Source organism: Manis javanica, chromosome 1 (assembly GCF_040802235.1).
Source record: "Manis javanica isolate MJ-LG chromosome 1, MJ_LKY, whole genome shotgun sequence".
Taxonomy (NCBI): Eukaryota; Metazoa; Chordata; class Mammalia; order Pholidota; family Manidae; genus Manis; species Manis javanica.
Genome location: NC_133156.1, coordinates 42,579,409 through 42,593,140, shown reverse-complemented (window position 1 = coordinate 42,593,140; position 13,732 = coordinate 42,579,409).

Genomic DNA, 13,732 nt, shown 5'->3' with positions numbered 1-13,732 from the left:
TATATCCAAAATCTACCAGATGTTGCCCACAGCTGTAGCATCAATTGACACCCCCTCACGTCAAGTATGAGAGTTCATGATTCACAACATCTTTGTCTGCAGTTGTTGTTTGCAGACATTTTAATTTTGCATATTTGATTATGTTGTATTGCTGCATTTCCCTAAGTCCTAATGAAGTTCTATACTATTAGCTGTAGAATGTTTCTCTAGATTTGTCATTATTACATTTCAATTAACTATATTAATGTATAATTGAAAAACAAAAAAGTATACAGTTTCAACAAGTTATGACAGATTATTAATGTGTTGAACCTCAATGAAGCTCGTTGCCAGTCTCTCACATGTTTGGACCCAGGTTAACACTGACCTGTTTTCTGTCACTCTCAATTAGATTTTTATTTTCTAGAATATCATGGAAATGAAATCATACAGTCTATGCTGTCTGGATTCCTTTACTCCATATATTTTTAACTTTCATTCTTGATGTTATGTGTATGAGTACTTTGCTTCATTTATTTGTAAATAGTATCCTATTGGATATATTACATTTATCCATTCACTTATTGATGGACATTTGAACCACCTCTCAGTTTTTTTTTTAACTATTATGAGAAAGTTTCTATGAATATCATGTACGAGTCTTTATGTAGACATACGTTTTCATTTCCCTTGGACAAATACCTCGGAAGGCAATTGCTAGATATGGTGATTTTTAATTTAATATTTAATTTTAGCCACTTTAATGGGTGTGTAGTGGTATTCATTGTGGTTTTAGTAGGTGTTGCCCTGATGGTTAATGATGTGGGGCATCATTTCAACGAAGGCCGACCGTCATGCTCTACTTAGAGTCATGCTTCCTCGACTATTAGAAAATTGCTTCTGAACAGAAATCTGCGGTGATACAAGGATCACCTCACTGGTTCCATTTTCTCAGTGATCACATCCTTGCTGTCTGTCCTCCAATGTCTGAATACTGTGGACTTTCTGTTTTTCTAGTTTTCTCATCTTTTACAGTGAGAAGGTAAGTTTGATACAAAGTTACTCCATTATAGCTGGAAGCTGGAGAATCTATAACATTTTTTTCAAAATAAATCAAAACTAATATCTTAAAACAATAGTTATTCAAATTTAGTTTTTTTAATGAAATCAAATTTAATTGAACTATAGTAAGCTAAGGAGTTTCTCTTTTTTCATTATTTGTATTGACTACTTTCCTTCTGGATTACGGATTTCATTGATTAATAATTACTTTAGTAAGGTTAATTTGGTGATAAACTCCCACATTCTTTGTAAGCCTGAAATGTCTTTTTCTCTCTTGAAGTACTTTAAATTGGATTTATCAGTATTTTTTCCCCCAGCATTTTGAAGATGTTAGTTCCCTGTCTTATATACATTTCTGCTGATATCTTATCTGTCTTATCTTTTTTTCTAGGTTTTAAGATCATTTTGTTAAACACAATATTCAGTAGAGTAGATTGAGAGTAGAGAGCAGAATGGTGGTTCCTATGGGTCAAGGGGTGGGGAAGAGGGGGAGATGTTGGTTGGAGGGTACAAACTTGTAAGTAGGAATTGCGTAAGTTCCAGAGATCTAGTGCAAAGCATAGGGATTACAGTCAACAATATCAGATCGCATACTTCAAAGTTGCTAAGAGACTAGATCTTAAATATTCTTACCACAAAATAGAAATGATTAGTATGTGACATTACAGAAGAGTTAACTAAGGCCACAGTGGTAATCATCTTACAATGTATAAATGTGTCAATCAACCTCTTATACCTTAAACTTGCACACAATATTATGTCAATTATATATCAGTAATTTAAAAAAGAGTAGAGGGAATGAGAGAGAGAGGAGGAAAAAGGAAAGGTTTACGGGAAGACTGATGTATGATATTCTTTCAAATTTGAAGAGTTCATTAGAATTGCAACACTGTGCCAAAACTTCCCTTACAATCATATTTCCTTAATCAAGAGTAAGCTTCAGTTCTGAAAATATATCATTTTTTCCTCTTTGAGGTCAGCTTGTTACAGATGGAACAGTGGGGCACTGTGTTTATACTGAAATGGGTTTCTGAGTTGTGCAGGAGCAGAGGTGGTAATACATGGCATGCTTACATTTAATTTATATTTCAGTTCTAACTCTCTTGAGTCCTGGCTCTTCTTTCTCATTTTCCTTTTTTGTAACAGTGGTGCATAGGGTGATGACTATAGATTTTCATCAGTAACCCCCAAGTCCCTCCTGGAGTCAGTATGCTACAGCAACCTTTGCTCTAGAATGTTTTCTTTTTGTTTTGCTTTAGAAATTTGGCGATGTTCATTTTCCCTTGTTCATTTCTCTCTGTTGCAGAAATGCAGTTATCTGAAATTTGGGCAACCATTATACTAACTTAGCAAGTGAAATGATTTAACTAATTTAAATGAGATTACACCGAAGTGTTAACACCCATATCTTCCATTTAATTGCTGTCAAATTCCATGTCCAAAGGAAATTTGTTCTGTTTTCTCAGAAACAAGTAAAGAACATTTCTGTGTTTGTTGTGGAAGAAACTGTGGAGAAGTTGAAATATGAGCTTTGTAAACCACCGTCATTAACAAACTTAAAATTTTGGGGCATTTGTCACAATTACTTTTACATGTCCTCTTACCAAGGTTTTCTACCTTGTATTTTAAGCAATGCCTGCAAGTTTGGAACACTATTCTTTTCTACGTGTTTCTTTTCCTTCTCAGATGTAGATTGTGCCTCAAGTGAAATCATTGCATTCTTCCTGTGAATGAGTCTGTACTTACTTATAATTAGGCAAAACAAATAGCGGGAGTAAAGGTAATTATTATAAATGATGTGAAAAATGAAGAACAAGTTGGAGAAAATGCAGATATTGTAATGCATAGAATGTAAACTAATGCCAAAATCAACTAAGTCCCTTCTAAGCCAGAGAGTTCTGCATTTATCACACTGAAAGATACTTGCTGAGCTCCTGCTTTGTTCCTGGAAATACACTGGCTGCTGTAATGCAGAGAAACCCCTTGCCCTCGTCGCTGTACAGAATTACTGTCTTAAGCCAAGTTTCTTCTCCGTGTCTCCTACACTTCTTTTGTACAAGTCTCCATCCCTCATCACACACCTATGTGCCTGCAGGCCTCCAAAATGGGCCACACCTAATCCAACCTTCCTTGAGCTTTCCCTTGAATACAGACTTGATCCTGTCCTTCTCTGCTATTAACCGTTCAGTGTCACCCTGTTAACCTGTTTTGCCTCAAGCTTGTCATCACAATAGAAGCATATTTTCAGTCTGTCGCTCTTCATCCTTTACAGCTACGACACAGCACCCCCACCCCCACCATGCATGTTTGTTCTGGGGAAACGAACCCTTTCATTTCATAGTGTCTCGTTAGAACCACCAACCACAGTGTCTCTTCAAGGAGTGTGCGCATGACTCAGGCTAGACCAACCAAAACCTAAGAAAGGGACCGGGAATAAAGTGCCAAAAAGGACCGAAGGTGATTGAAGCTGAGTCAGTGAAATGCCTGTCACTTAAATAAAATTCCATGAATTCCTGCTACTGAGTTCCCAGAAATCAACTGGTTCCTATATTTTTTGTGATCTGGGGACATAACTTCTCCATCAGTTATGTGATTTAACCAATTCCTTCATTTTTGAAAAGTTATCCATAATTGGTTTTGATTGCTTTCAGGGCCACTTATTAATAGCCCCTTCATAGATCTTCAGCCTCATCTACAATTCCCCACCTTGCATCTGAGACTTACTGAATTTTCTGTCCTTTATTAATTTACCATTTCGATTTTCCCATTGTTTTTACAATATGCCCTGATATCTGTCACCTGGCTCTATGTATTTGCTCCTCTTTCCCCCTTTCCATAGAAAGCCCACTCCTCTTAGCTGTACTTCTCTAATTCCTGTGTACCCTCTAGAACACAACTTTCATTTTCTTCAGGAAGCCTTCCTTCCGATCCCAGGTCTTTCCACTATGTGTTCCTATAACCCATTTACAGTGCTTTCCAGTTGTTGCTTACCCGCTGTGAAAGAGGAAGTTCTGGAAGTATAGAGTCTGTGTCCCTTGTTCATAGTGCCTGGCTCAGTGCCTGAAAACAAATTAGCAAATATTATTAACAAATAAATATGGACTGAATGAATGAACAAAAGAAAATCCTGTTTAACTTTACAAGACATTGTATAATCATGATCCAAATTGAATACAGGTAAGATCCCTGAAGTGAGCTTTCTGTGAAAGAGAGAATGAGGGAAAGGAAGAAAGAGAGGGAGGAAGGAAGGAAGGAAGGAAGGAAGGAAGGAAGGAAGGAAGGAAGGAAGGAAGGAAGGAAGGAAGGAAGGAAGGAAGGAAGGAAGGAAGGAAGGAAGGAAGGAAGGAAGAAAAAAAGGGAAGAATGCAGGAAGGACTTGATGGGGCTTAACTTGGTTTGTAAGACAGGCAGGATCCAAGAAGTTGCAGAAAATGAAGAGGACATTTTGGTGCCAGTACTGCAACCTTTGTATTTCTAATGGTGTTTGCAAAATGAAGAGGTTTTTGACTAGGGTAACATTTCATCACTCTGTAGATGGGTTAAAAATAAGCTTTTCTCACATGTCAATTCTGATATTTAATGTGACTATGAGGCCTCATCCAGTCTAGGCATGAATGAGTATGGTGACTGACAGGCAATCTCTGCCTTGGAAGAGGAATGAGAGAGTTGGACCAGGAGTGATATGTATCTCTCATGCATATGCTACTATAATCCATTATCCTCTGGTTGCCTTTTTGCATTAAATGGTTCTGGGAATTCCTCAGGAAGATATATAAAATGTCAGTTTGACTGAGAAATCTATTGAGAGTTCACATAAAATTATAAAACATAAAATTGTTAAGGGGTCTCAAACATATCTATTCATTTTACAGATTTGGAAGTCAAGCGCTGGGGAAGATAAGAGGGCTCTCTCGGGAATGCCCACCAACTGATCAACAAGAAACTTTTTTTTTATTTCCTGGTTTGGAGTTTTTAATTGAATTTAAGTTTTCTTTTTAAGTCAAGGACTTTGAATTAATAAAAGTTGGTTACTGGTTATGATGACTTGCCCAATTTACTTTAGCATCTCCATTTTTAAATAAGTAAAATAAAGTTAACAATTGGGTCACATAACATCACTCTTTATGTTATTAGCCAATACCTGGCTTTAGTAAGAAATTAGTAAGTGCTAGATGATATTGCTATTGTGACATTTTAGTTCAAGCATAACATTTATGTGGCTCAACTTCTAAATTCCTTGAAAGAACTTTGTGTCAGTTTTCAAGCGTTGGTAAAATTAGCTATATTTAAAAGAAGAGGGCCCCAACTTATAATGGGCAACCCATCCCACTGGGACTTTTTTACAAAACCTTTTCCTCTACTTCTTCCAGTGAAGGGATGAAGACACTAGAAAAGTGCGGATCGGACTTGGATCACAGAAGAAAGCGAAGAGCATGCCGTGATCGGAGGAGGTCTAGAGAAGGCAGAAACATGGATGAGAGACCATAGCATCAGGTACAGTATTTTAAGCAAGGTTTTCTCCATTTCCATCTCTTTTGTAATCTGGTATTCCTTTTTTAAGGTTAGGTTTTTGTTTTCTCAATATAAATTGTATGGATTATTACATTTTATTTATACCAGCAGAGATGGTGACAGCAACAGGCATGGCTTTGAGCTTTTCCCAACACTCTAAACCATTACTCTCATTAATAAAATGATCCTCAATAAGCAGAGCTAACAAATACAGTGTTGTATGCCACGTCCTGAGATAGTTGCTTATTTATGTAATCTTGGTTATCATTATAGTAAGTTTATGAGAAAAACCATACCCATTTTATGAATAAAGAAAATGAAATCTGCAACAGTTAACTTGCCTAGAGTCACAAAGGTAACAAGGAAGTATAAAAATAAAAAACTCCATGTCTCCAATGTTAACCATTACAGAAGACTATGAATCCCTCACCTCCTTTCTCTTTCTGCTTGTGACTTTCAAGTAAAAGGTAACAAACTCCACATCCCCACTGGAACCAGGGCTGAACAAAAGGCAGATCCTGGGGGACCCCCCAGCACCATCTCCTGTCCCGTTGGGTTGTGCTCCAGGGCCACCATTTGCCTAGACCACTCGGGACTTTTCGGGGGTACTCTGTATCTACTGTACCTTGTGCTTGGAAGATCCTCCCTCAATCTTGTCTGCTCATTAGTTCTATATACTGGAAACTTTACCTGACCTCTCAGGCATGAAGCAGTAAGATCCACAACCTCTCAGCCCCGGGGGTGCTCACTCCACTGTGGAAGAGGCGGGTCCTTTGACCTTACCTTCATTATGTTGTGTGTGATATGGTATTTAAAGCATCAGTTAACTTAGATAATGAAGTGAGAACAAGAACTTAATTTTACTCATCCTTCTATCCTTAGTGCTCAACCCAGCAAACAAAACCTCATAAATGCTCTAAAAAAATATTGGATGAGTAACATAATTAATAATAATTTAACCCCTGAATGATTCCATGTGCTAGGCATTAGGTTTTCCATGCATTACCTCATTCAATTTTTCCAATCAGTCTGGAAGTGAAATAATATTATTCCTACTCTAAATCAGGAAAACAGGGCCTGGAGAAGATATGGGATTTACCCTTGTTCACTCAGGTAGGTAGGGCCAGAGGAAATTTGAATTTTGCTCTCACTAAAGTAGGATCCAGGCTCATAAGCTGCACCTTATCAGATCCCTTCATAAATGGAAATAATACAGACATCAAGACACGTGATTTTAGAATGTGGTTTTAACAATGTAAGCTGCCCCTATTGCTCCCCACTTAAATGTTAAGTCATTTAAACAGCCCATTTTCTCAATACCCTCACAATGCCCCCAGTTTTCTGTTCCAACACCTTTGTCCTTGTGGTCTCCTTCTCATGTCTGCTACCCCTGGTCTGCTTACTCAAGCCTCGCCTGTCCTCGGGTAGCCGAAGGAGCAGTCTTCTCTGATTTCCTGGGCTCAAACTGATACTCTCACTCACATCTGAACTCACAAGGTATTTTGTCTCTTCTGTTCATCCTTGTTCTTGTGGTTTTAGCAAAATTCTGTTGAGTTTAAGAGCACAGTCTTTGGGAGTCCATCAGAGCTGGCCTTGTAGGTGACTCAAGAGCGCACTAGCTTTGCCTTTAAGGTAATGTGAACGTGACATGCTGGATGCCTGCGCGGTGAGTCACTTGGCCAGGAAGAGTCTCGGGATCCAGGGACTGGTGTGAATGAGGCAGATGGAGCCTGAAGCTGCAGGCCAGGGCGTGGCCAAGGAAAGCCGGGCTGCCAGGGAAGAAAAGGAGAATAAGGAAAGTCAAACTTGCAGCTAAATGGGAGAAAAAAAGAACTAAAAATCAATTTAAAACAAAAATCTGTCCATAGAGGCTGGAGAAGACTTTGGGTTGGTTGAGGTGTACCCTGTCAGGGAAATATTCACAGGGAGGATACGTTTTGGTCCAGAAACTTTATAAAGGCCATGCAGGAGACTATCCAATTCAGGAGCGGGAAACGGTTATAACACACCTTCTGTCTATAGAAATCTTTGGCTTTATGCCTATCTCTGCTTCTGACAAAATAGACTCTCTTAGTTTAGTTTAGTTTAGTTTTAGTTTTAATTTTTATTAGGTGTGTATTTATTTTTTTACCCTTACAGATAAAAAGAAGGTATTTGCTCTCTCCTGAAAGCAGATCCCTTTTGCTCCAGAAGACATTTGAATTGAATGAAGAGGAGCCAAATGGAACAGGTGGGAAGGGAATATTCCCTGATTTCTCCTGCGTATATGAGGATGCCCCAATCTCCACACCACCTGCATCCTTTAGCCGTCCTGCAAAGAGCTCAGGGCCTGGCAGTCTGCGGGAGGCTGCTCCCTGGTGCTGCCGGGACTGCCCTGGGCTGCTAACAGCCTTACGGGTTCCAGGCAATCTGTCATTTCTGCTTTGTCCCAATAACCTTTGGCAACAGCAAAAGCAAGCAGGTACCTGGAAGCCAGAAATGCCAGCACGGAGGATTTGCCTTTTCCTTATTTTAAAAAATGCGGCTGTCATTGGCACCGCTAGAAGTCATTAGCTCTTGAGAAGATTCATTCAGAATCAAGATCACCTATGGATTTGTAATCCTAGACGAAAAGTATATATGGTCACCATTTTTGTTACGTTTTCTTCCCCCATTTCTTCACTAGGTTCTGAGATTAGGAGGAGATATTTTGGGAGATAGCAACTACATGTGTGTGTATGTATGTGTGTCTGTGTCTATATGTCTGTGTATCGAGAGAGAGAGACAGTGGGGGTCGGGGAAAGATACAGACACACACTACCTAACACGCATACATACATACATACACAGTTATTATTTCCTCAAATAGAAGAAGAGAGAGAGAGAGACGGAGAGGAGAAGTTAAATATCCAGATATATGAAGAAGGTGCTGCCTGAAAAGTTTAAGGGTTCAGTTTCTACTGAGATGTGCCTGACATTACAGACCAGGGCTTCCACGTGCCTGCCACATTCAGAGAGGTGATGCCCAGGAAGGAAGCCGGCCCGTGGGGACCGACGCTGCAGCGGGGTGGCAGCGTGAGGAACTGGTAGGTTCACACCCAGTCTGGGAAGGACAGTAGCCACCTATCTTTAAGTCACTGTTGCCTTGTACAGTACAGGTCCCGTGTCTCGAATATTTACTGACACCTTCTCCTTTTCTAAAACAAAAAAATAAATTGTATTTTCTGTCCCTCCTGGCCTCTGCTCCACTAGATTGACCTTTTACCAAGAAAATGGTCCAGTCATTGGCACTGATAAGTATACTATTTATATTCTAACAAGTGTAACTTAAGTAACTTTTTCCATGTTATGGATATTGCTAGCATTGTAACTTGTAGTTTTCTCACATGTATAAAAGAATCATAAACCTCTGAGGATTTGACAGGGATGTGTGGTTCAAATAAATGACCCCATAATAGCCTGTCAGGCAGTAGGAGATAAAGACCTGTGTTTTGACTGGAAACCTACATGCTTTTTCAGTGAATAGAGGTGGGGATTTAGTAATACCCTAGTGCCATCTATGAGAAAGCATTGCTCACCGAAACATCACATTACTTTAATAAGCCAACGAAATACCTGCAGTACTCGGACTCTGCCTCTGCCTGCACTGTCACGCCATGAACGCACAGGCTGCCTTCTCTGCCATGTGCTGTGGCCTCTTCTGCATCAAATCTCCCCATGCTTTTCTTACAGTGACTTATAAGGACTTGTCATGGAACGTAGGGCCATTGAACTTGTCTCATTTTTGAGAACCTTATTTCTGCAAACACCCTTTCTCCAAGGAAGGTCAGAGTCACAGGTTTCATGGGTTTGCTGCGGTGCTCCTTCAACCTGTTACCTTTTCCCTCATATTTGTTCCTACAAAAACCTCTTCATGCTACTTATGTGTTCTTAAAGGGAGAGATGTTTCTAGCAAGAGAGGCCACATTATAATTCTTTTAGATTGCTAGTGTCTAGCACATATATAACAAGTATCTATTACATAACACGTAACAACTCAACTCATAATTCATATCTATGGATGAATTTCTTATAATAGCCATTGTCTTCTCATCTTGGTTGGACTAAAGATTCTTTTGGTATCATTTAGATCAAATATCTCTCTTCTCTGTGAAGTATAAGAGTTAAAGGTTAAGACAGTTGAGTGGAAAGTCCACCACAAAAGAACAAGTTCACATTTTATTTCTTATTAGAATTCAAAAATGTGTCCTATAATCTTAAATATACCATTAGCAGGGAGCTTATCCACTATGGATTCCTATAGTTTTATTTATAAAAGATTAATTTAAGTAACCTTCCAAGCCCATTTAAGCTCATAAAAAAATGACTTCATCAAAAGTTTTAATCATGTTTCTAATCCTAGTTTGACATTTTTAAGCTACACAACAATGGGTGAATTCTATAATCCCTTTAAGCCTCAGTTTTCTCACTTGTAAAATGGGGATTGCCATCACTACATCATAGAGATATGAGAATAAAATAATATATGAAAATGATATATTGTAGTCCCTGAGCCTAAAAAAGTAATACATTATTGGAAGCTATTAATTAGTGATTATCATCACTGTTTAATCATACAATGGTTTATTTTCCTATGGAAAGTTTGAGTGTCCATGGAACACACAGATGGATTAAACCTAAGGTTTAACTGTTTACATGGGGCACCAGGCAAAATTGGTTGTGGAGAAAACGTCCCTTTTCTTTGGGCCACATCACTCTTTAATCTTACCTTTGAATAATCCCTTACTCAAGAAAATAGCTTCTGAATAAAAAATGTTCCTGAGAATACTTCTTTAAGTGTATTACCTAAGGCTTGATTTTAAAAACAATTTGGGTATATTATTTGTTTCATTCCTTCTATTTTTGCAATGGCCATGAACGGAAGAAGCTGGATTTATGTGAATAACGGACCTCTAAATATGTGGATTCAGTGCCCACATGTCTGTTTCCCAACTCTCAGTGCTTGTCTGTGCAGAAACAGGAGTGCTGAGGAACAGAGAGTCAACAATAATTATATAAACAGTTTAAAGTTTACCCTTCAGTACTTAAATAACTTTGTTAAAGAGAAGTGCTCAACAGTATTTTGGAGAGACTCTTATTGCACCCCTCAACCTAACATACTTGTGAAGCCAGAAATCCAAAGGATTTTCGACAATGTGGTTTCACAGTCTTTAGTGTTATAAACAGCCAGGCAGAGTTTCATTATTGTATGCACATATGACACCCTCTAAAACTAGGTCATTCTGAGCATAAATTATACATCATTTTTCAAGATTATAAAAATTTATAATTATAATATCCACAGACATTTTCTTGCTCTTATATCAGTTGGAAACTAGAGCTAATGGGCAAAGTAGAGATAGCTGCTAACAGCAGGAACAAATGTTACTGCTTGATCTACACACAGCTGTGCCGTAACATAGGAGGAGAGTATAGTCTCATTTACAATGTCTGCGATTGAGTTTCCTCTTTAAAGGCCATAGCGATCTAATTTTAAAAAATATTTAAGTTTTATTACAGAAGAAAAAACTCTTGCTTAAATAGGTTTATTGAATTGTTTTATTTTACTTGTAGTCACTTTCTCATTTGTGGGTGGAATTTTTTTAGTTATTGATTTTATACTGAATGAGAGAAAATCTCCACAATTTATTTTAATAAAACTTTGAACTCCTTATCACTGACAGTAAAATGTATATGTTTTTCCCTAGTAAAGCCATGCTTCATTGCTTAAATCCTGTCTTCCTAACTTTCTCATTGCCATGTACTGTTAGTTTATTTCTGAAATAAAATTAATAAACTGGTAAACATAGGCTGTGAGTACTGTTGATGCCACATGCAAATAATAAAATGATACCTCAAATCCACTTATGCACTCTTCTAGTAAGTTTATTACTTCAATTACTCTTTTATCCAAGCCCAGATTTTCCCTTTAGATTCACCTTTTAAATGACTTCTCTTAAATTGAGATTCTCTATTTAATGTGTCATCATAATATTTTTATTATTTGAATGTAGCATTTTTTCATTTTTCAAACACACCTATTATAAAGCTTTGAAGTCACTCCACTATGGATGCTTATTTTCCTCATCTTCTTGTTGCATTCCTATTTCTGGCTCTCTGCCAGTCTTTTGATTGTGATTGCGGTTATTTTCTGTATTGGCCTTCCTGTTTATTTGCCTACAAGATTGCTGCTGTTTCCAACAGTATCCATGGGTATGGAGCATTTGCATACTTTGCTCCAAATTAAGTGAGAACTGGCTCCCTTCCCCAAGATCTTTGTTTATATAGCTTGTCCTTCACTGGTAGCATTATTGCAAAAGTGGAACAGAAGAGGTCATAAGTACAATTCCAGGTGAAAAACATTAGATGTAAACATTCTTAGAAAAGTTTCAGTAATGTTCTTTGAATAAACATTCCTCACTTTCTTGCATAGCTTTAGTTGATTTCCAGAATCCTGGAATTACTGTTTCAGAAAACCTATCTAGTTTTACCATTACTTTTGTGGAGTGGATTTGATCAAGTCCTTACTCTTCCATTCTAGAAATGTCCACATTATTATTATTCTCATTTCCTGCACAAATGAGGCTCAAAAGAAACTGCCCAATGGGCCAAGTCAATATTTCAAGTGTGATTTCTCACTCCAGTGGCCATGCTTTTTCTGCTACAGTGGGTACTAGGGTTACCCTCATCATCTCTAGCTTATTTCGAATAACTTTTCCTTTTGACATAAAATGACTATTCTTTTCATTTTTTGTTTGTAGTATTTCATAAGATTAATTTTTCAAACAAAACATAACCCATTAGTATAGGAGATTCAGTGTAAAGTTTTTTTAAAAGATAAATTTGAAAGTATCAGCTTTAGAATGAAGTATGAAAATGTTAAAAATCTGGCAACATCATTCACTTACATAGCATTTTAGGCAAATTAATTGACCTATATGAATTTCTTCCTTTATAATTGCACTGCTTATGATAAGAATCAAAGAAGAAAATATTGATAATTATACTTTGATGGACTATTAATGGTGACATTATATTTTTTATAATAACGTGCTATGTGTTATAAAGAAAAACAGATAAACTATCCACCAAAACCAAAAAAAGCCTTAATATTTTACAATTCCATGGAAACTTTGACCTCTCTTTAGACCATTAATGTTTTATTGTAAAATAACATGACTTTTGAAAATGCAGATAATCTGCATTCTTTCAAATAGAGTTTTGACATTTGCTGCTAATGAGTAAGACTATCATCCCTTTCTCTGTAAAATAATCCTAACACCAACCATAGTATAGCTGCTCAATGAATGATTATCTGTATAGAAATTCTGAAAAACAGGAGATCACTAGTCAGTTGAATAAGCCAAATTCAACTGGTTCCTATATTATTTTGACAGAGTAGTTATGAAATTGGAGTAAAAAAGAATTTCTGTATCTTTTAACATTGGGATATATAGTAATACATGTCCCCTTTCCCCACATGGCATCAAATAGCTAGAACTGAGGCTAAAAAGACTGCACATGTGCTGTTTTCCACAGTCCTCAATACTTCCTTGAGTGTCATATTTGATCCACTTCACACAAGTTTGTTTCCTAGCCCCACTTTTTGACTCAGTTTTAATGTGTTATTATCTTTGAATGAAAGGTCTGTTCTTTATCACCAGCAGCCATCTCCATGCTGAAACACCTAATAAATGTTGACATCCTTCAAAACCAAACTCAGTTAACACTTTCATTTGTAGACTGCCCTCACAGCACTTACCAAATATAATTATCGTATACCTTTTACACAAATTTATAGTTGTATGTCTTGCTTAAAGTGTTGTAATTTTAGGTTCACTTGGATTGTCTATGAAATGATGAATTTCCCAAGAGCATACTGTCATCTTCATCTCTGTAATCTCGATGCCTAGCACAGTGGCTAGAAGATTCCAAGAGGTCTCACGTGTTTAGTCAGCTGTAAGCAGCAAACAATTCATAGGGCTGGGTTACATCCCAAATCTACTGATGTGTGGTCCAGGATCACCTCAATTGCTTTTGTATTTCAAGTTTCATCTTTGATGGTATTAATTCCTTAAGATTTAATTATCTGACCTTATGAAGGGTACAAGTTTCCCCTGCTGTATGTTTCTTAGCATCCTATTCTCACAATTTATGTTAT